The following is a 25065-nucleotide window of genomic DNA, read 5'->3' on the forward strand; positions in this document are numbered from 1 at the left end:
GATAAAAAGAAGGTAAAAGTTGATAACATTCAAAAGTAGATGAGACAACAATGGATTACTAAGTCTACTGAGGATACAAGTCCAAGCAATGATGGTCAAGTCACTTAAGAATTGGGTGACTCTATCATTTCTAATTAAGTTCTCAAGGGAGAACTAGAACTAGGCTATTAAAGATGACATCCAAATCAATTCTAGTTGAAAGGTAACAAAGATCCAAATCTATATTTAGGATATAAAGAGATCACTGAGTGAGATCATTATTAGTTATTACCGAGTTACCTTTTCTACCAAGTGAGGTTGGGTCATAGACTCTACCAAGCAAGGTCAGGAGTAATAAATATGTTCATGGTTACCAAGTCACAAAGACTTTCTCGAGTGATCAATGCCAAGTAGTGGATGACAGTCTATCAATGTGATGTCAACATATCTACTTTTGTACCAAGCATTAATGGCAAAATTTCAACAAAAAGCATGGAATTGAAATCATTTCTCACTACAAGATTTTGAGTGCCATTACAAAAAGTGATTTTCCATGTGACCAAAGTGATTTCAGTGAATTTCTAGTGAAAGTTTCTTGAATTCTCTCAATCTACCAAGTGAAAATGGCATCCAACATCAACAAGGTTAAGCGAGGATTTGACATGTTGGTTCATAGAGTTGACATCTAAGTAGTGCATAATTCCAAATTCCTCCAAAGGTACTTCTTATCAATGATATTTGTACTCATTTTAGATGCATTATTCAAGAGATTGGTACACTAGAAATGGATGATGCCCTAAGTCAACTATATGTGAATGGAGTCCTAAAACCCGAGCATCAACATCTAGAAACCAAAGGGTTGACACACATCCCTAACATGCCCTATGAATTTCAAATCAAATGGATTAGGTTTATCCTTAGCTAGGTACATAATGGGAAGCTACGGTTAGAACAACCAATTCTGATAACTAAGGAGATGATTCATTGAATCACTTATTAGAATTAAACCACAGACATAAATAAAACTTACATGCAAATATAACCAATATTAAAAAATAATAGATGACATAGAAAAGAACACAAGACACCAAGATTTAACGTGGTTCACCCAATCTTTGGGCTATGTCCACCAAACAACAAGTTCGATATTATTACAATCTATTAATTACAACTTGATTACAATCTATAATCCCTTACAACTCAATACCACCACGAGAACCAATTTTTATATCACAACTATAAAATAATCCCTAACCATAAGCCCTTTTATACAAGTATTTTTACCACTTTAGGGTTATAATTAATAATTACATATCGGCCCAAAATCTTGATAAAATAGGGCCCAATTTTTTTTCCATAGAATTTATGAAGAATGTACAGTACTTTCCTGATCAGTCACCACAAACTAACAATCTCCCACTTGGGGACTAATTAGGCTCCACACTAAACAACAATCTCCCACTTGGAGACTGATGCTATAGTGTCCATGAGGCTCCCATTGGATCAAACCATCTTGGACTTTGCTATTCTTTTAGTCATGTTTAGTTTAGAAGACCAACCAAAGCTAAAGAGGAGTTTAGCCTCTCCCTTATTAACCTTTGTCAACATTTTTTCTAGATTGTCATCTAGATGTATCTTATCTAGCTTTAAATGCCCATCCTCCAAAATTGACCAAATAAAATACCACTGCAACTATATGTGTTTGGTCTTTCAATGTAGAGCTGAATTCTTTGCAAGATGAATGGCATATTGACTATCTGTAAAAAAAAATTATTCTTTTGAGGGTGTCCCAATTCTTTCAAGAAGAACTAAAGTCATATCATCTCCTTCGCTACCTCTGTAGCAGCTACATACTCTACCTCTGTAGTGGATAAAGTATTAACCTTTTGTAACCTAGAAACCCAACTCATAGCTACCCCACCAATAGTAAAGACATAACCTATAGTACTCCTCTTGGTATAAATATCCCCTATCAAATTTGAGTCAACATAGCCCTATAAATCAATAGTAGATCCCGGAAAGTGTAAACACTTATTGGATGTTCCTCTCAAATATTTGAGAATCCATTTGATTGCATTCCAATGCTTAATTCTTGGATGATTCATAAACCTGTTAAAGACTCCCACTACATGTGCAATATTTGGCTTGGTACATACCATAGCATAAATCAAGCTTCCTATAGCTGAAGTATAGGGTACCTTGGACATCTTGTCCTCCTCTTCTTGTGTCTTGGGATACATCTCTTTAGTCAACTTAAAATGACTAAGTAAAGGTGTGTTGACAACTTTAGCATTCTCCATAGCATTCTCCATAGAGAAACATTGTAACACCTTCTCCACATTATCAGCCTAAGAAAGCGTCAATGTTCTATTCTTCCTATCTCTACAAATATTCATACCATGGATTCATTTTGCTGCTCCCAAATCCTTCATAGCAAATGCATGTGCTAACTAGCATTTCAGCCCCTTAATATGATCCATGTTAGACCCAGCTATAAGCATATCATCAACATATAAACATAAAATAATGTAGCTATCATCATCCAACCTCTTAAAATAAACATAATGATATGAATGACACCTATTATATCCATACTCATGCATAAAAGTGCCAAATTTTAGATACCATTGACGAGGTTCTTGCTTCAAGCTATATAGACTTTTCTTCAATTTGCACACTAAGTTCTCCTTAACTTTGACCTCAAAACCATGTGGTCAAGCCATATATATCTGTTCATCCAAATCACCATGAAGGAAGGTTGTTTTAACATCAAGCTACTCTAAATGAAACTCTTCAGTAGCCACAAGACTTAAAACAATATAGATAGAAGTAATTTTAACAATAGGAAAAAATATCTCATCAAAATTGATTCCTTTTTTCTATGCAAATCCCTTTACAACTAACCTGACTTTAAATCTTTTCTTACATCTTTCCTTTTCTTTCAACCTATATACCCACTTATTTTTTAAAGCTCTTTTACTTGTAGGCAACTTGCATAAATCCCATGTCTTATTCTTCAGCAAAGAGTCCATTTCATCTTTCATTGCAGACTCCCACTAAATCTTAGTATCCACCTATATATCTTCATCATAACATTTAGGTTCACCAACATCAGTAAATAAAATTGAATACAAAGAGGGAGAGAATCTTTTTGGAGGTCTAATTTGCCTTGTTGACCATCTAACATTCACTAGTGTACGTGGTATTTGTTGTTGTAGTTGTTGCACATCATGAAGAATGGCTGGAACATCAGCTTTTGGAGTATCATCCAACACTACATAATCATCTTCTTTCTTCTCATGTTGCTGCAATAGATCTTTGTACAACACTTTCTCATTGAATATGACATACCTGCTTCTTGCAATTTTATGATTTTCAAAATTCCAAATTATATAAATAAATTCATTAATGCCATATCCAACAAATGCACATTTCGTTGACTTAGGTTCTAGCTTGGTTTCACTTTCAGAATCTATGTGAGCAAATGCCTCACAACTGAAGGTTTTGAGAAAAGAATAACTCACCTTCTTACTAGTCCATGCTTCCTTTGGAATACTACAACTCAAAGGAGTAGAGGTACCTCTATTAATCAAATATACAATAGTATTCATAGCCTATGCCCACATGTGTAAGGGAAAACCAACATGCAACCTCATGCTCCTTGCACGCTCCATTATAGTCCTGTTCATGCATTCATCTACTACATTTTCCTATGGAGTCCTTGGAATAGTTTTCTATCTATAAATACCATTAGTGGAGCAATAATCTTCAAATTCATGATTGCAATACTCTCCACTATTATAACATCTGAGACATTTTAATTTCTTATCAGTCTCATTTTCAACCAAGCATTTCCATTTCTTAAAAGTTTAAAATACATCAAATTTTTATCTAAGGAAATAAACCCATACTTTTCTAGTTGTGTCATCAATAAATGTAACATAATAATGAGAGCTACCAAGGGAAGATACCTAACCCAGTCCCCATACATTGGTATGCACAAGCTCTAATTTCTCCTTTTTGTTTTCTGTCCTAGTCTTCACAAAACTCACTCTCTTTTATTTTCCATACACACAACTTCCATAGAAATCCATATTAACACATTTTAGAGCTGGTAATTTTTTTTTTGAATGAAGTACTTTCATACCTTTCTCACTCATGTGCACAAGTCTATTGTGCCACAACACTGTATTAGAATCTACAACAACTATTGGTTCTCCCTACTTAACAGCAGCAATTGTTCCTGAACATTTACTTTTCTTTGAAACAATTAAAGTAGAAGGAACAATATGACATGTACAAAGATATAAGGTGCCTACTTTCACACCTTTTGCTACTACAAGGGAACCTTTTGAAACCTTCTAATTTTTATCATTAAAAGTAACTACACAACCCTCATCACCGAGTTTCCTTGCTAAAATTAAATTCCTACTCAGCCTTGGAACATGTCTTACCTCATGTAGTAGCCAATGATTCCCATTCTACAACTTAATCTTAACTTTTCCCTTCCGAACAATCTGACAGGGTTCATTATCCCCCAAATAAACAAGTCCAAAATTGCCTTGGACATAATCAATGAAATAACCTCTATGAGGTGTAGCATGAAATGAAGCACTAGAATCTAAAACCCATGAATCATCAAAACTTTCTAAAGGTAGAAGCAAAGCATCCTCTTTGGATTTGTTACTTACCATATTTTCCTCATTGTCTCCATCTGGTTTATCTCCTTCATTTTTATTTTGATTTCAATAGTCTTTCTTTTTTGGCCCTAGTTTCCCATAGTACCAATAGTAATTTGGTCCTCTCAATTAAAACCTCCTCCCCTTTGACTTTCCTAATTTCCCACAATTTTTAGAATTATTTCCTCTCTTAGTCGTTCTACCCCTACTTTGTGCATTCAAAACACTTCCTAATGTAGATCCGCCTCAGGTTTTTGTAAGAATTTCCTCAATCAAAACAACACCAATCACATCATCATATTTTAGGGTACTAGATCTAGGAATAGAATTACTCAAAGCCATTACCAAGCCATTCCAACTTTCAAGAAAAGAAAACAAAAACAAGAGAGCCCTAATTTCTTCATCAAAATTGATACCCATAGAAGATGACTAACTAGTAATAATATTAAACTCATTTAAATGATCTGCAATAGATCCACCTTCTACCATTTTTCATATTAAATAAATGCTTCATGAGAAATACCTTGTTTGAAGTGGAGGGCTTTTCATACAGTTTCGCTAGGGTTAACATCAATTCTTCTATCATCTTCACTTTTGTAATATTAAATGCCACTGACGGTGCCAAGCATAATCGAATGCTTCCAAGTGTCTTTTTGTCTAAAAGATCCCATTCATCATTTGACATAGATCCCTAATTCTTGGCTTTGGCTTCCAATGGCTTCCATAAATCATTCTTATAAAGATAGTCTTCCATTTGCATCTTCCATAACTGGAAGTTCTACCCATTAAACCTATCAATCCTTAGCTTACCCTTGTCTCCCATTACTCCCACTCAACTGTGAGACTTTCCTATAAAGGGTAACTGAAAAAAAACAACTGCACTCTAATACCACTTGTTAGGATTAAACCATGAACAAAAATAAAAATTACATGCAAATATAACCAATATCAAAAAATAATAGATCACATAAAAAAGAACACAGGACACCAAGATTTAACGTGGGTCACCCAATCCCTAGGCTACATCCACTAAACAACATGTCCTATATTATTACGATCCAATAATTACAACCTAATTACAATCTGTAATCCCTTACAACTCAATCTCATCGCAAGAACCAATTTTCACATCACAACTATAAAAAAATCCCTAAACCTAAGCCCTTTTATACAAGTATTTTTACTGCTTTAGGGTTATAATTAATAATTTCATGTCGGCCCAAAATCTCAATAAAATAGAGCCCAATTTTTTTTTTGGGACGATGCCCCAAGCCCCAAAGAATTTATGAAGTATATATAGTACTTTCCTGATTAGTCACCACAAACTAACATCACTAGCTTCCTAATGCTAGCCAAAGCCAAAATGACAAAAACCATAGGTCAGACAGAACTAGAAAAGAAAATCCTAGCTGAATGGGATGGCAAAGGAATGAAAATCAGTAGTGTCACTGATGCAAAATTAAAGTTTGGTATTCACATCAATACACACAAGATATACAGTTCAAGTAGACTAAATAGTGTGTCATGTGAAGTTGTAGACTTGGCATACAAGGTGGTTAAGAACAATTTTTCATATGACCTTGCTAAGCTATTGTTGAGGCAACTCAACAAGAACATGAAAAACATAAGAACATCAAAGAAAAATCCATGTAAGTTTGGTTCCTTGTTGACTTGTCTATTTTTTTATGTAGATAAATTTTTTCCCTCTAAAGGCACTGTAGTTTGGAGAAAAGATGTGCCTATGCTCTATCAAACAAATGAGTATATTACTAAGATGGGTGAGAACTACAAAAGTATCATGGACAACTACTTTGATGTGTTTAAGGAGAAAATGAACAATAGGTTCATAATTCCCAAGAAGTTAGTTGAGGACTATAAGGATGATATATTTTGTGTGGTGGATAGTGACAAGGTGTATATTCAGGCAGTTAAGCCTAGAATTGTGTGGGTAAAACCTCTTGGTTATGAGGTCAATATTGATGAAACAAAGGATATCATTGAATCTCTTATCAATGAACTGGTTGATCCTAAAGCTACATACTTTTGAATGTATAATGAAGCAAAGGCGGGGATTGAATTTGAAATAATGCTCCCTTGGGCAATCAACAAAGGGAAAAGAAGGATCGAAAAATAGAAATCAAGTTCACCTCTTTTGTTAACTAAGGGAAAAGGTGAGGATGAGCAAGGTGAAGAAGTAGAGGATGTGGAAGTAGAGGAGGTAAAATCTAAGGATTTATAACCATTAAATAAGAAAGGCAAGGTGATTTTCACTAAGCCAGCAAAGCCATCTATTGCAGTTTTCACAAGAAGATCTTCAAGGAAGAAGTTAGAAAAGGAAGGAGGAGACATTGTATTTAGAATACCTTCACCCACCTTCCAAGATAGACTAAAAGATCTAGAAGTAAGAGTAGGCATAAAAAAATTTAAATCATTAAAATATGAGATCAGTATAGTAGAGGAGTAGAAGCAAATTGAAGGCCTGGTGTTGAATAAAATTTGTAAGTGGAAATACTCACCAGATCAACTCACTTCTCAAGTTCCTAATGAATTATTGGAAAAGATAAAAGCCAAGATGAGATTTTGCTATGCAAACTGTGAAGAACATATATGGGAAAACCTTGAGGCAGTTATTAATTAGCATATTAGATGCCGAGGTAAAAGAGTCATTGAAGAAAAATAAAAAAAAATTGAATCTAAAGTTTAATACTTGTCTAGTTTTGATTAAGGACATTGAACATGTTGTGAAGAATGTAATAAACATTGGAAGAATATTTATTTGTTACATAAACCAAGTGATTTTCTAGTCAATGTCAAAGATGATGATGATGAAGAAGATAAGGGGAAATATGAAGAAGAGAATGTTGAAGAAGTAACTCACTTTGACAATGAAGAAGATGAAGAGGATCAAGGACAAGAGGCTATTTAGGAAGAAAAGCGAGATGATGAGGAGACTGACCTAGTCAAGATAGTTGCAGTAGTCATTGCCTCACTTCCTCACTCTCCAATCAAGCCAATTCCAGCATCAAGTGTAGAGATAGCTTTAACAAGTTTGATTATGACCACTAGTGACATCTCAAATGTCCAATCGCTCTTTGTTCCTACTCAGCTCAACACATCATTGACAGAAGTGACTTCCACTATCTATCAAGCTACAGTTTCCTCTTTCATCTATTGAGTTGAGTACTTTAGTTTTGACTTCTCTAGTTTTGACTTCTTCAGCTATAAGAAAATCAATTTTGGGTTCCTCAATTATTTTTGTAAGTATTCCTTTATTTAGTAAAATATCAATTTTTCCTGTAAGCCCTAGTATCTCTACCATTGTTTCTACTCTGGATACAAAAAAGAAAAGTGTAAGGATAGTTGAGCCCAAGATTCAATCGAGCACAAAAATTTTGGAGAAAGGAAAGGAGATAGAGGAAGATATTGATTTAGATGAGGAAATAGTAATCCCCAATTAGGATATTTACAAGCTTACTCTAGACCAGATGCAGACATTTGGTGAAATCCTCCAAAAGAAGGCTAAACATCAAAGGCTAAGAGACGAGAGAGATAAAGAGTTCAAGATAATTGAAGATGCTAAGAATATTTTTGTAGAGGCCATAGTAATTGAGATTATTCTTCTCAACCTATCTTGTATCAGCTAGATAAAGTAGTCTACAAATTTAATGAAAACACTAATGGACAAGATAAGCTAGCATAGAAGGCTGAAAAGAAGTTTGACAATAAAGTGCTAGAGCACATTTCTTAGCATATTGCCATTCATCAAGTAGAGCTTTCTAAAATTTTGGGCAATTTAGAAGCATCAAGTGGGAAACTATGTGATGTTTTTGAGTTTACAAAGGAAATAAAGGACAAATTATCTAAAATAGATGAAGATCTAAAGGCTAGTGCTTAGCAGCTACAACTTGACCCTAGTTCAAGCTCTACCCACTTCAAGAAAATAAGATTTTTGTTAGATATGCAAGCATAATTGCTAAGGGAAGACGCAAGGATATGATCCACATTGATTGACATATAGAACATGATCCTTCCCAACATGGATGCACTACAAAAACATATTACATATTCAAAAACTCTAATCCATGACAATAACTTCTCTATTGCGGACCACATGATAGAATTGTGAATAGAGGTACAAATTGCACTTCATACATGCAAGGTCCTAAAAGAAAATTGGGATAAAACCTTGGCAATAATTCTCAAGGTACATTCTAAATTTTTATCATCTAATTTGGTGTCTCTCTGTAAATAAAATAGAGTAAGTCTTTGGCATTAATGTCAAAAAGAGGGAGAAAGATAAATTGGAGAAAGCCATATATTATGGGGGAGTAAGACATGTACATTTAGAGACACATAGTATGAGGAGAAATATGTTATGGGGGAGAACTTGCAATAAGTAAGAAATAAATAGAAAGACATGATGTATATAGCAAGAAGATGTATAGTATACTTATATACCCTTACAAAATCAATTTTGAAAAATCCCAAAAATAATATACTCTACGGAGCCAGTATCACATGGTGATGGAAATAAGGTATTCAGTTTTGGCTGATAAGTGTTTCTGTCACTATTGCTAAAGGGGGAGATTGTTGACATATCAGTCAAGTTTTTTATTAGTGACACACCCTTATTCAAATTTTATATGGCTACTGAGCTCATTATACAGTTCACAGTATTTGCCATGTAATTCAGTTGTTCACCAAGTTCTACAGTTGCTACCGAGTCCTTTGGACAAATCTCAATGGTTACCAAGTGAATTTAGTTAATATGAAGACCAATAGTGTAAATCGTGCATTTTAGTTGATGCTAATTTTATTAGTGGTTACCGAGCAGTGTAGTGTTCATTGAGTTCATAGTGTATGTGATGAGAGTCTAGTATTAACCGAGCTTCCCAGTGTTAACCAAGTGACTCAATTTATACTGAGCTCAAGGTGAGAATTTTTAGCAAGTCATACAATATAAATCAAGAGACTTAGTTTATATGATGAGTTTTACAATGTCTACTGAGTCACCAATGTAGACCAAGCTCAAGACTACTTGGAAGTGATCAATATGGACCAAGCTTCTATATCTACCAAGTGCATGACGATGCCAAGTATTGATAGTGGATGTTGTGTATCAGAACCTCACCAAGTTAGTCTTTATAACCTGAATGTCTTCATGTGGGCTGACTTTGTAACATTTGTGGTAACTTTTATGATGGCCAACTTTGTAATCATGTAATTGGATTGATATATATGTAAAGCATTGTATCATATTCAAAATACAAGTATGTGTGTGAAACATGAAGATGTGAGTACAAATTAAATCAGAGAAAAGAAAAAGGAGTGAATTGTAAAGGCCATAATAGCATAAGGAGTAGTAGAGACATCTATCATAGAAAGGTCATTAGCACACAAAGGAATCTCATTTAGAAAACCAAGTTGTAAATCATAGATCATCTACTATTTCATTCTAATAGGTGGATCAATCAAATCCTTTCACAATGTAGACTAATAGTCTTTTGTAAATCTCTTTATAGAGTGCATTCTTAATTGTATGTTTGTAAATCCTTTCACAAGGTGGACCTAGCAGTCCTTATTGCTCCTAATAGGGTAGATCATCAGAAGTGATCAATGTAAGCTTTAAGAGGCTAACTTTATACTATAGTACTAAAGGTGTGGGTATCATCCCCACCGTAGTTTTAACTTTCTATTTGGAAGGTTTCTGGATCACCAAATCTTTGTGTCTCAATGTTGTGAATGCTTTCATATTTTTAGTTTCTTATGCATGCAATTAGATTAGAATTTATATGATAGATTAAATGCTAATTGAATGGTTGGATTAAGATCTGAAATTGTTGAAGTTTTAGAAGTTACTAATTCAACCCTCCCCTCTTAGTAACTTATCTTAGTCTTGAATATTTCCAACACCCATATCCATAAAACATATTCATGCATGCATCCATTACATCATACAATCACTTAAACTTTGCAGGTTACTATCAAATCAATTTTGCAGACATGTAAGCATGAAACACAACAAATTCAATAACACATTTGACACAATAATTTTACATGAAAAATCAATTTGGGAAAGACCACCAGTAACATGCTACTTGTTCTCACTCTTCTTAGGTAATGCCCTATAAAAGGTCAATCTTATTAAAGATTACAGTACACACTATTAAATGTCACATGGTTAGGGGATTTCAATCACCCTGTTAGCAGTGAGCCTTGTTAGAGGACTTTAGATCATTCACTTAGAATATTACCAAATGACTATTAGGTCAAACTTAATCCAAAGGATTTACCCTAGACTAGTATAATCAATAAAATGTAATAGTAAGGCTTGATTTGATAAAAACTTATAACACACTTGCAAATTATAAATCTTTGTATTAGTCCTCCATTCTACTTGGATTTCACACACTTAAGCTCTAGTAGCTTATTTAACCTTCAAGTATTCATACTCTTAAGTCTTTTTTATTTTCTTTGTAATAATAGTCTCTTATGTTCAATCTCTGAATGGAGGAAATACCTTAGACCTCTTGTCTAACTTAGGTTCTCCAACATCGATCAACCTTGCTTTTGATTAGCCATTTCTATAAATAGAAAATTAAGATCTTTTGTCATTCATCCTCTGTCATCCATTTTAGGGTTAGGTAGGATTAGGTAGGGTTGGATGAATCTATCCACCTTTTCATTTTAGTCCCTTCTTGTAACTTCTCCTTCAATCCTCTTTGAATTCACCTCAAAATGGTTTACCATGAAATCTATGCCACCAACTCATCATAGTTATCTTCCACATGCTTTAGAAAATTCAAGAAAACAAGATAGTCAGCTTGGATTTGCCAAATCCATACTAGCACTTGGCATCAATATGTTGTCACTTGGCTTCTATACTATTCTTCCACTCGTCTTCAACTAGATCACTTGGCAAACACTAAAGTTTGTTGGTGCTTGACATAAACTAAACTTACTTAGCTTACACTATATCACTCAACATATACTGAACTTTGACTTTTCTCAGCTTTAATTGATTTTCAACTCAGCTTGCACTAACTTTTCTCGGCACCTATTGTCCACTCAGTCAAGCTTGGGAGACTCAAATATTCTTACTTGTTCTACTAGACTTTGTCAGTTTGTAAAACATATGCAACCTTAAGTAGATAATCAATGCACTATATCATCACTATCTTAACTTATCTTTGTACTCCCTTTACATACCATAACTCAATATTTTCTCTAGGTTCTTTTTTCATCTCATTTGATCAAAACCTCCTCATCAATCAAACAAATAATAGTACTCAAACCATCTAAGTAGTTTTCTTACCAACAAGTAGAAAGTTTGAAATCAATGACAAAATAATGATTGAAACAAATTTTCATACTTGTATCAATCTATTTTCAACATTCAGTAGAGATCGAGCAGATATAGGAGCCAAGAGAAAGAATGGAGACCAATCATATCGATGAGTTATTGTAAGAATTTTTCTTAGGGTTGAATTTACCCAAGACCAAGGAAGTCAAACACAAGCACAACAATAGACCAAAGAGAGAGTATGATCAGAATGACAATATATTCATTCAATATGCCATATGAAAGTACACTAAGAGTGCCTGTATATAAAGTCCTCTAGAGAGCTTCTAGAATGCATAGAAGTTAGCAACATGATAAGTCATACAACAAGGCACATGTCCACCAATATGAGTTATCCTCCATTAAGAATGGAAGTAAGTGCAATGATGTGAGGATAATCCTACAATGGTGTAGCACAAAAATTGGTGTTGTAGACAACATGTGCTAAAAAGGAAGTGCAAATAACTATGTTGTCAACATGACAACTTAGTGAATGATGCAAAATCTAGTGTTGTAGACACCATGTGTTGAATTAGAGTTGCATACTTCTATGTTGTCAACATGACAACTCATTAGAGTACATAAACTCCTAAGTGTCTCACCTAAATAAATAATAAAATAATACATTAACCTAAGTAAACTTAAGTAAGTGTAAATAGTAAATACTTATTTACACCAACACCCCACCTTAAGTGCAACTTAGGGGAATGCCCTTAATCTTACAAAATCTAGGATGAAGTGCATGATGGGTCTTGGCTACTAGGCCATGTTAGGTACCCATGTAAATAATGAAATATAATCTCTCATAAAGTAGAGAAAGAGGGAAAACCTCATGGGAAAAACCCTCCCCCATAAAGAGATATGAAAAACACATACGATGTATGGATGGATGGAATAATCAAGACCCCCCCATTACGACATACATCAAGTATATACATAAGAGAAAAATGAGAAGAGGAAGAGAGACAGGATAGGTTCCCCTCCCCTCCCTCCCAAAGAAGAATTCCTACTAGTGACTGCTCCAATGAAGAAGTTGATCCAAGACTGCAGAATGGTGTTCCTCCCCTTAGGAAGAAACAAGGCCATGGGTACAAATGAGATGCTTCCATTGTGCATGGAAAGAATCTCATAGGTAAGTGATGTCTCTAAAACCTGCTCAACTGGCTGAAGAACCTATCTCAAAGAACTGTCTATCTACTCAATCGATGAAGAACCCTTCTACAACTACTGGTCATAAGTATCCACAATCACTTCAACCTATAACAATCGATCATGTAGAGAATTAACAAGAGGGTTGGATGGAGCCCTTGCGAAAACTAAAGAAGGTGTTATTGCATCAAGAAGAAGAGGTAGATCATCAATATTGTCCCCCAAATCTATCATTGAAGCTGGCCTTGAAGACTGGGTGTACCCTATTGTGCTGGACCTATCACTATGGCTATATATGCATGTGGGCTAGACTAATATAGTGACCTCTCACTACATCTGTCAATAGAACCCCACGTGTTTGAATCTGTTGAAGCACTATCACTAGTGTCACTATCAATTTTCACTCTATATGATGTGTAGAGAGGATTAGAGGAAAAACTAGGTGAACTTTCCTCAAAGTGTACATCCTTCTCCACAAAAATTTGATGTGTCTCTAAATCCAATAGTCAGTATGCCTTCACACCATCTTCATAACCAATGAAAATACAAGGTTGAGGTGATTGTGCCTTGCATCTTCTAGAAGACATCTTTGCCCATGCATGACAACTGAAGACTCTAAAGTGTGTCACAATAGGTTTTCTTCCACACCATGCCTCAAAAGGAGTATTTTCAATTAAGGCTAGATGAGGAGATCTATTAAGAATGTGAGTGGCATTACTAATTGCTTTGACTTCAAGTGATGGATCTAGAGGCTTGGCCTATATCTTGCAACTCACCATGGACTTAAGAGTGCAGATCCTCAGTGCTACTACATCTGTCTTATGCAGATTGAATGGTGGTGGAGCCTAAAGATCAATTCCCTCAAGCCTACAAAATTCTTTTAGTCTTATGTTTACATACATGCTTCCATTGTCCAGTCTTAGAACTTTGATGGTTTTCCTCAATTTATGTTCAACATGAATCTTGAAGGCTAGAAACTTGTCCAACACTTCATTCTTGCTATAAAGAAAGTATACCCAAGTGTATCTTGAAAAGTCATCAAAAAAAGTAAGTATATAGTGACCTTGATTGATTGATGTCACTGTAAAAGATCTTTCTAATACCATGTGAACCATCTATAGAATAACTAGTGCTCTTAAAGACTTCCCTTTCTATAACTTCCCTTTTGGATGCATATCCACTAAATATATTGAACATTCACTGGTGGAAAAGTTGATTTGGGGTAGACCTTTGAGCATTTTATTGGTGTAAAGTTGCTAAAGGTAGTGGAAGGAAAGATGACCAAACCACTGATGCCATAATTGCATTGTTGAATTTGATTGAGATAACAAGGCCTTTGAAGGAGACTTGGGAAAAAATGGGAGAAAGAGCACAACCTTTTGTCATGATTCACTTTCCCCACTGCAACCAATGAGTCATCTTTTAAACTGTGCACCTATACTGAGTGAGGAAGGAAATCAACTCTATGTCCATCTCCGAGGTGAGTGATTTGGTATATTGATAGGATATTTGAACTTAGATTTGGAACATAGAGAACATCTTGAAACTCTCCATTTTCCATCTCCACATTTCCTTTTCCTTCAACTTCCATTTTAGTGTCATCTCCCATAAAGATGTGTGGTACCTTTGACTACTACATTGAAGAAAAATCCTCCTTTGAAGAACCCATGTGATAAGAGGCACCTGAGTCAAGTATCTATTCCTTTGAAGAGTTTGAATTAGCCATGAGTGCTTGCCCTTTTCCCTTTGAATCTAAAGAAGACCCTTTATCCTTATAAGCATTAGGTAGTGGAACATTATGTTCTTCATGATGTTGGTCAACTCATCAATCTTTTTAAGATAACACTAATGTTCTTCATGATCTGTTTTCTTACAATAGGAACAATTTATCTTGTCCTTTTTTTTTTTTTCCCCTTTCTTGTTGGAATTTGATGAAGACTTGCCTTGTTAATTGGATTGTGGTGTTGTCTTTTTTGCATCCTTTGATTTTTTATTCCACTTCTTATTCTTACCCTTTCCTTTATTTGAAGACTATCTAGTTGAATTTTGAGAACCCTCATTGTTGGCCACCAATGCTTTTGACTTAGGTGAATTGAGAATCCCCATTGATTTCAACTTCTTTTCTTCTGTATCCAATAGATCAACATATTAATCAAAAGAGACTTTCTTATAAGAAAACCCTAATGTAGTCTTTGAGGTGTTATAAGAAGATACAAATGTGGAATACTATGATGGTAGCTTGTTATATATAAGATAGATCAATCTGTCATCTTTGATAGAACTCCCACAATCAGTAAGCTTTGGCCTTAGTTCATTCACCTTGATGTTGAAATGCTTTATAGAATCAAATGGCTTAGGGTCTAAGGAGACAAGCTCATCTTCAATTTTGAAAACATCCTCTTAAGACACTTTACCATATAGGTTTTCGATGGTATCCCAAGCTTCCTTGGATGTAGAAGACTTCTTAATTTGTTACATGATGTTGTCATCAACCCTCAAACATATATCACCTAGGGCTTTCCTATCTAGTGCCACCCAAGCTGAAATATCGCTTGCTAATACATTATCACCTGGATAGTTTAGGAAGGGTACCATCTACATATTGAGAAACTTCATTGTGCATTAAATGATACCACATTTTGATGGACCATGTAGCATAGTTATGTGGAGATAATTTTGGAAACTTAAAATTTCCCATGATGTATAAAATGAAAGAAAATTGTAGAAAAGAAGGAACACAACACCAAGAACACCCCCTTTTCACTAAATCAAGAACACCCCGCCCCCCCCCCCCCCCAAAAAAAGAAGAAGAAGAAGAAGAAGAAGATGCTTTTGGCACTTTATAAGTAGTGCAATTACAATGTCTACTTGCTAATTTTGGCCTTGGTGGACTTCTAATTTTTCTTGTTACAACCTCTTAATGAATTACAAATTTGGAACTTTACAATGTGCTACAATTTTGAAGCAATACAAAGCAAAGAAAGGCCCTATTTCTAAAAGTGACACTATTGTCCACATTGCCCTACAATATGACTACGGATCTAGAAAATAGACATAAAATATTGCACTTTCAGAAAAAAGGAACCTATTGTTGAGTCTAGATGTGCTTGTACGAAGTGTTTGAAGTTGCAAAATGGAGGAATAAGCAGGTATAGTCACCAAAAGACACAATTTTAGATGAATTCGTGCACCCAAACTAGAAAAGAGCTGCACTACTTTAAAGTTTAGGAAATTCTACCCAATTTCAAATAAAAGTGCATCTAATTTGGAGTTCGAATGACTGAGTTATGGCCACCTAAAGTTGAACTTCAAAATCAAAAATCAATCTGAAGAGCGGTTGCATCAACAAAAGATGAGGTTAAATTTGACGATCATATGGCCATCAAAGGAGTTCAAATTTTCCCTGGAATGATGGTTAGACAACTGTAAAATTTGAGCTCATAAAATGATGGCGTCATCAACCTTCAAGCCTGTGATGACATTAGCATGACATAATGATGATGTCAACATTGTACAATTTGGTACAACAATTGTAGATGTGTCTAGGTGACTATACAAGTATAGTTGCTGACTTAGATGGTGAGTATGCATCTACATGTCAAGGATGACATGGTTGGAGCTGACGTGGGTTGAGCAGTTAGCCATAGATGGGGCAAATTTTGTGCCGATACATGTCTATTTATTATTGATCTACGTGTCTATAGATGTTGTACCTTGTGCTACATCACCACATGGTAGAACTAGAGTGGGCTTGCACATGTCAAGTTGGGTTTAGGCTGAGGTTCATTGAATTTAAATGTGCTGTGGCTAAGTTTTTACTACGATCATTAGAAGCTTGTTTGACGTCATCAGTTGAAAACTGTTGCATGGGGGCTAGATCTTTTTTATGTCATTGGAGTATTGTTGCAGGCTACCAAGTTTTGAAACTCATGGACTAGAATTTTTATCTAGCATGGGAGATTAGTCCCACACACATTATGTAAGGCATGTCCATGATTTTTAAAAGAAGATAGACATAGATAGTAAACTAAATGGAACCTGTCGGGAGTTGGTAGGGAGAATGCCACTTGGTTGATTAGTTTTTGGTGATGGTGGTACCATTTGATGCCCTTAAAATAATTAGGTCCACTCAAATTTGATGTGTTTTGTCTGCCTATTAATTAAATTCTCTATATAACTAGGGTGTCATTGCCCGGTTCTGCAAAAAAAAATTCTCTGATAGCCCGACTAGGCAAAATAATTTCCCAAAAATATAAATTCAAAAAAATGCAGAGATTAAATAAAATGTAGATCTGAAAAATAAATAATCAGATTGATTAAATGACCATACCCAATTTGCAAATCGGTGCCTTTAGGTGCTAGTTTGAAATTTTTTTTTGCCTCACGATCAACTGTCACCCAACATAGGCAAATTTATAGTCTATCTTCACCAAATTGACATTCTGGACGTAATGGTGAGGTTAGATATAGCTCTAGATGCTCCCAATTTCTATAGTACTCTAGATTTGGGTCGAGGTGCTGAAGCATGAAGTGTAAATAGTAAATACTTATTTACACCAATAGTTATCAAGAGTCGAGCATAAAGGTATATAAAGGCCAAGTAATATAATGAATAGATAAGCACAACTAAGCATTAGAACATTTAAGTGATGAATAACTCAGTTTTGATATATTAGTTTCTAATTGCACAAACTCATATGTAAACTATTTTTGGCTAACTTTCTATGGTATTTAATATTTGCAGAGTTAGAACAACAATTGATTAGACATCATTATAGAAGGTAATGATCCCAAGGAGAACAATTCAACCAATAAAAAATGGGAAGGAAATGACAAAAGATGATGAAGTTTAAGTCGTCAATCAAGATTTGGAAACTTCACAAACCATCTATTTAAGGTCGATTCTAACCCTAGAATTGAGAGTTGCATGGAGTTATTGTTGTTATCAAGGAGAAGAGATGCATAAGGAGATAATGTGCATATGAAGGAGTGAAACAAAGTTTGAGAGATAGATCCAATAGAGAGAAATCAGAGTAGCAAAGGATTGAATAGAGTTATTAGATTAGGAGATTCAGATTAGAGTTATAGGAAAGAAGTGACCCAAGATCACATTGTAGAGAAAATTAAGGGTTATGTACTAAATTAGTTATTTCCTAATTAAGACAAGGTAAATCTCCTAAGAGAGTGGTCATAACAGATTTATGTAAACCTCCTAATAGAGTCCTTAATTAATTGTAATTGTAAAATACTTTAAAAAGGTGGGACCTAATAGTATCTTAAGATTTTAATAGGGCTAACCTTTTATAGGGTAGATCATATTGAATGGTCAAACATTGTAACCTTAATAGGTAAACTTTATTGTTGCAACAATGAAGATTTGTGGGTTTCAACCCAACCCCAAATTTAACTATATTTTGAAGTGTTTCTGAGTAACCAAATCATTCTATTATGTGTTTAGCTTTTATGGTTATGATATATTTTATTTATATTTTAGCATTACAATTTTATTGATAAAGCTATCTGATGATTTGGAAATGAATTAATGGAATTGGTTTTGAAGTCAAAAGTTTAAGATCCTAATTCATCCCCCACTCTCAGTATCTTGTTTCCCATATAATCATTCCAATAATTGCTATCAAAGTTGGGTTCTCATATTAGGAATCATAACAACTTGAGAGGATCAGATCATAGAGGTGGAAGTGTTTAAGATGAGAAAGATCATTGAGAATTAGATGATTGAAATCTAGATTGTGTTGCAACAATTAGAGACAACAAAAGAAGAATTAAGGAAAACCTTAAAGAGAAGAATAGAGATAGATATTTAGCTAAATGACACTCAATACACAAAAGTTGATATAGAAGGACTCCTAGAATGTGGAAAGATTGGCAACAATGATGGAGCATTGACAAAACTACTAGAGAAGAAAAGTAACTTGGTAAATGAAGTAAAAAGTCTCAATATAGAACCCTCTACATTGCAACCCATATCCCTTGATAGATCCATTAAACAGGGCTGCCCTTTGGCCTCCCTGTTGTCTATGATTACTACTTTTACATTTTGAGCTACATCCCCATGACTATTCTAGACATGGCCTCCCCAAAGCCCTCTCATGAATTTAAATAAGTTGCACTATGTGAAGCAATTAAGAAAAAGAAGAAAGCAATAGAAAATATGAACATGGTTAAAGAAGATAAAAGGAAGATAGCTAGAAGAATTGTGGAAATATCATTTGAAGTGGGTAAAAGCACAGACCTGTGTCACCCTTTTGTAAAGGAAAAAGCTAACAAAAGTATAACTATTCACCTTTAATGACATAAAACAAGTATTATTATTTAGAATTTTAAAATGAAGTAAACTAATGAAATGTGTAGAAATGGTTGAATTTTAGTCCATTATAACTTTTAATAATTATTTGGAATAAGAAATGATATATTTTCCTAATTTTTATAGATAATTTTTTAGTTGTTGAAAAATGCTAAACATTAGGGGTTTAGTTCCCACCACAAAACTATGTGCAAATAAATTTATTTTCATTTGAACTCAGACTATGTTATACAGATAACACATATATCTAGAACATTCAAAAATAAGAATTGACTTTAGGCCTATATTTTCTCTTTTATAGTGATTCAAATTTCAACTCACCTGAAACCAATAGTTTTCATCTCCCACCACATTTTAAAAAATAAATCTATTCTAACCAAAAGAAAAGTTATACATTCTAAAAGAGGACTCTCTCCTATAAAATGTCATATATTTTTTATATTCTTTTGATATGATTTAATATTTTTTCTTTCTCAAAATTGACACCTTTTCGAGTATTAAAATTTGTGCTTGTAGAATTTCATAATTACAATATACTATATCTAATTAGAACACTATAAACTCTATATGAGAATATTCTTGACTTTGAGCTCTATAAAAGGGTGCTTTTATTTTACTGAAAAAAATATCATACAAATTAGTAAGAGTTATTGAAACATTAGTTTTTTGAAATAATATTTTTATTTTAGTAATTAGATACAAACTAATATAAAACATGCATTTAATAGACATCTCCAATTGGAAAAGTGTGAGACCATATATAACTTAGCTAGAATGAATTTATCTAGATCATATGATTGAATTTTTTTTATTTTTGTATAGAAATAATTAAATTCATTCATTCTGATAAGTCTGCCTAAAAGGTGACACAACCAAAAGCTTACACAAAATCCACTAGAAATGATAAATAAATCGTTGATTGCAAATCAAGAACCAAATAGAAAAGATTTGGAGATGAAAAATCTAAGGCTATAGAATGAGCAATTGAAAAATGAGTTAAGGCATGAAAAGGAACTCATGGAAAGGATGAATAAACCAAATGAAGCAATCAAGAACTTTGAAAACATGATGAAGTCACCAAGAGCAGAAGATACCCATGGATTTGGATACAATAGGCAATCTTCAATTACTGAAGAAGGAGAATCATCCATAAGTGGAGAACAAAGGAATGAAAAGTAAAAAATAAAACCCATATATCATTACTATGGAAAAATTGGGCACACAAAAAATATATGTAGAAGCAAAAATGGTAAGAAAATTCCTATTCCTAAGTCAAATAGTAATTGTTTTAATTCCAAGAAAGTAGGACATCAAACACATGAATGTAGATCAAAGAACAATGATTAAACTAGAAAGATATCTAGATTTTAAGGTCATTTCTACAATTGTCAAAAGTATGGACATAGAGCTTATGAGTGCATAACTACAAAACTTGAACACTAGCACTAGTACAAGGGAATGTAAATGACAAACTTGAAGGAAAGAAGACATGAATAAACATAGTAATAGTTGGAAGCAATAGAGAAGATGAAACTATGGTCACTCAATTTCATGGATTAGGTGATCATACAACCTCTCACTTTAAAAGAAAAAGGTATGTAGGAACTGTATACTCAAAGCTATATTTTACATCAATTCCTAGCATAAAAGTGATGAAAAGTTATATTTGCATAAACAAAGATGCATCAAGAATTGTTAGAAATAGAATATAAAAAAGTACCAAGAATTAGTGGTATAATCTATATTGATCGAGCCTTTAAATATAGACTAAGCAATCAAGAAGGGAGTATGTACTGAATGAGTGAATTGGTTATGGACAAGTGAGTAACAAATCGAATTAAAGACTCAGCTAGCTATCATAAACTATCTAAGTATGAAGGCATCAATTGTAGACCTAAAATTGAAAAATCAAAGGTATATATAAAATTTAAACATTTTTTTTCACTCACCAAGTGATCAAAGAACTCAAGAGAAGATTTAAAGGCGATAAAAGTGATTTCAATGATTTGAGAAAAGAATCACAATAAATTAGCAACAAATTTGTGAAGTGAAGTAAGTATTCATCTTAGTGCCGAGTAAAGTATTTAGTGAAGGTATTTGTGAAAAGTTTTTATTTAAAAACCTAGGTCATAATGGCATCTAGAAGTGAAATTATGAAAGACAATAGTGCACAAATCATTAAAAATGATTAGAGAGCTCCACCCTATAGAGCTATGGAAGTTAGTATGCAAAGAAATTTTAACAATAGTTATAAAATTTATAAAATAAACAACAAAACTCACATATATATTAGACAAAATGAAGCATAAAAGGGAATGCAAACTGAAGGGAGAGCACCCAACAAGCCTCCTTGATTGTGTAGATGTGTCCAATAATAGGGATGTATGCTCAAACGTGCTTCAAGTTTCAAGTGATGGATTAAGGTTAATTATGAGGGTGAGTGAAGGGTTTAACAATGGGAGCATGGAGGGATTTTACCATTATAGATGCTATTTTGATAGTTTTGAGCTCTCAAAATAACATTATAAGTTTGCATGCGAAGTGGATTTTTTTGTGAGAGGGGAAGGGTCCAATTTATAGGCTAAGGGGTAGTGAGATGGATGGCTAGGATGCAAGGATGAAGAAAGGATGAGGGAGAGCTAGGATGCAAGGAAGGGAAAGCACATTGATTGTGCTTCTTCAAATCCATAGCTTTGTGACAAGAACCACGAGGGGATTGGATGGGGGAAGAGAGTTAAAGTTAAGGGTCAAAGTGAGTTATGAGGGAAAAGGAGTGTGGAAGAGGGATGTGAGAGGCCTTAAACTCTTTGGATAGGAATGTAATAAGGATGAGATAGTTTTGGCATTGGTTTGGGTTAGAAAGTCTTAACCCTTGTTTAAAGTTGTGTAAATGTTTAGAAAGGGGGGTTAGGCTTAGCTTTAGGAGGGGATTAGGAGGAAAGTGGGTTAGCATTAATGAAATAGGTTATTGAAAATAGATTGAAAAGATCATTGTTGAGAAAGATTATTGAAACTAGATTGAAAAAGGGAGATTTTTGAAGAAGACTATGCGTTTCAATCATTGTTTTGTCACTGATGTCAAACCTACTATTTGCTGGTAAGACAACTACTTATAAGATTCAAATTCTACCACTTATTTGATTGATGAAGAGGATTTGATCAAAAGATCTAACAATAGAACCTAAAGGAAAGGTTGAGTTATGATTATGTAATGAAGTACAAGGATCAGTTAAGATAGTGATGACATGATGTATTGATAATCTACTTAAGGTTACAAAGGTTGGTTACACTAAGAAAGCTTAGAAGAACAAGCTAGACAAAATTTGTTTTCCAAGCTTGATCGAGTGGATAGTAGGTGTAGAGTAAAGAAAAAGAAAGATGAGAAAAAAATTAGTTGGAGGCAAGAAAATGTTCATTCTAGTGTATGTCGAGCAGAACAGTGGATATTGAGTAAAGTTTAGTTGATGTTGAGTACACGTAAACTTTAGTTCATGCCGAGTAATTTCATAGTGGATGTTGAGCAATGTAGTATGTGCCAAGGATTAGAAGGTTGATAATTCTAAGCTGCTATATTATTTAAAAGATCATGGATTCGATGAATTTGAGCCAACAAGTTTGCTTTCTTGGATTATGTGAACTAGGTGGAAGATAAGGTTGATGAGCTAGTGGTATAGAATTTAAGGTAAACCATTTTTAGGTAAATTCAAAGTGGATTCTAGGAGAAGTTTCTAGAAGAGATATGAGATATGGGGTAGATACATTGTATCCTACCTAGTCCATCCAAATCCTAAATTGGACAATGGAGAATGAGTGACAAAACATCTTAATTTCCTATTTATAGGAATGGCTGGTGATGAATCAAGGTTGTCATGTGCAAGAACCTAAGGGAGAAAATGATTCAAGGGTTTTTCTTCATGAAGTGACCTAAGAGAAGAGTCTGCAATGGCATGTTAAGCAAGAAGGCTTAAGGAGATGAATGCTTGAAGGGTGAACAAGCTATCAGAGCTGCAAAGTATGAATGCCAAGTAGAATTGAGGACAGAACAGAGATCTATAATCTACAAGTGAAGTTGTAAGTTGTATTAGATCAAAGCATTACTATTACTCTTTAACAATCATATCAGTCTAGGGTAAATCCTTTGGATTAAGGTTGACCTAATAGTCATTTTTTAATCCTTTAACTAGGTGACATTCCAAGTGAATGGTCTAAAGTCCTCTTCTAACAAGGTGATTGAAATCCTTTAACAAGGTCACATTTACCAGTGTGTATTGTAACCTTTATCAGGGTTGGCCTTTCACTGGGCATCACTTTAGAAGAGTGAAAAGAGTAGCATGTTACTGGTGTTTTTTCCCAAATTGAGTTTCCACGTAAATCATTATAAATCAAGTGTGTTGATGAATTTGTTACATTTCATGCTTTACATTTCTACAAGTTGATTTGACGGTAACCTACAAGTTTTTAGTGATTGCGTAATCTTATGGATGCATGCATGAGTATAAATGTTTTATGCATTCAATAAGCTATGAAAAGTTTTATTTATACATTTGGAACTTGGATAACTAATCCCCCCCCCCAATTATTCTAAAGTATTCCAACATAGGTTAGTTAGCTAGCTAATTAAGGTTAGCATGGGTGAATGAGTTGGATTTGGATAATGATAAGATTTAGGAACTGATTAGGGGTTTGGGAATGGATTTATTAAATAGATTTATTTAATAAAAGGGGATGTGGGATTAAATCAAATAGTTATAGTGTAATTTATTTAATCTAATAGAAGAATAGGGATTTAATTGATAATTAGACTTTGGGTTTGTCATTTAATTTTCTCGATTGGACTATAGTTAATTAAACTAATTAATTAACTAGGGGATTAATTAAAATAACTTAATGATGTAATCATATTTAAGTGTCTACATTTCGCCCCTCTTTGGCATAGTGTTGGGACAACATTATTTCAAAGAAGTCCAAATGTAAACGATGCAAAGAAAATTTGTTAAGGCAATAGAGTTTCCAAAGTCTTGAATAGAAAGGGGAGAGACTAGAGTGTATGATGTAGCCTCAAGAATGTTTCATGAGAGAAGATGTGGTTCAATGATTTCTTGAAAAGGTTCAACAAGTCGGGTTGAGCAGGAAGGTGTAATTGGACTAAAAGAGGGTTAAAAGTGTAATAAAAGTGCAAAACTAAAATGGCCCAAGGGAAATGGGTCTGTAGAGGGGTCAAAGAGGGAAGTAACACACTATAGGGGGCTATAAGAGGTTTTAGGAGGGTTGGAAAGGAGTAACTGCTCTCGTATTCATAGTCATATATTACCATTTGTGAGCTCTAATTTAGAGAATGTGATGGTTGCATAGGGATGACCATAGCATTGACAAACATGGTATGAAAACTACAAGAATGATAGATACTAGAGCATTCAGTAGGTGCTCAAACTTTACCTTTACAATTTTGTGTTTTGGTTTTTATAGCACTCCCAAATCAAAAGTTTGGTCTTGCAAGCACACGTCTAGCAAGATCACTTGAGGGATTAGTGGGATCATGATCCTATAATAGGGCTAAGGGAAAGGAAAAAGAGGGAGGTAAAAATCTATTT

The sequence above is a fragment of the Cupressus sempervirens genome, chromosome 7 (assembly GCF_028749045.1).
Source record: "Cupressus sempervirens isolate cs-2001-9-10 chromosome 7, ASM2874904v1, whole genome shotgun sequence".
Classification (NCBI taxonomy): domain Eukaryota; kingdom Viridiplantae; phylum Streptophyta; class Pinopsida; order Cupressales; family Cupressaceae; genus Cupressus; species Cupressus sempervirens.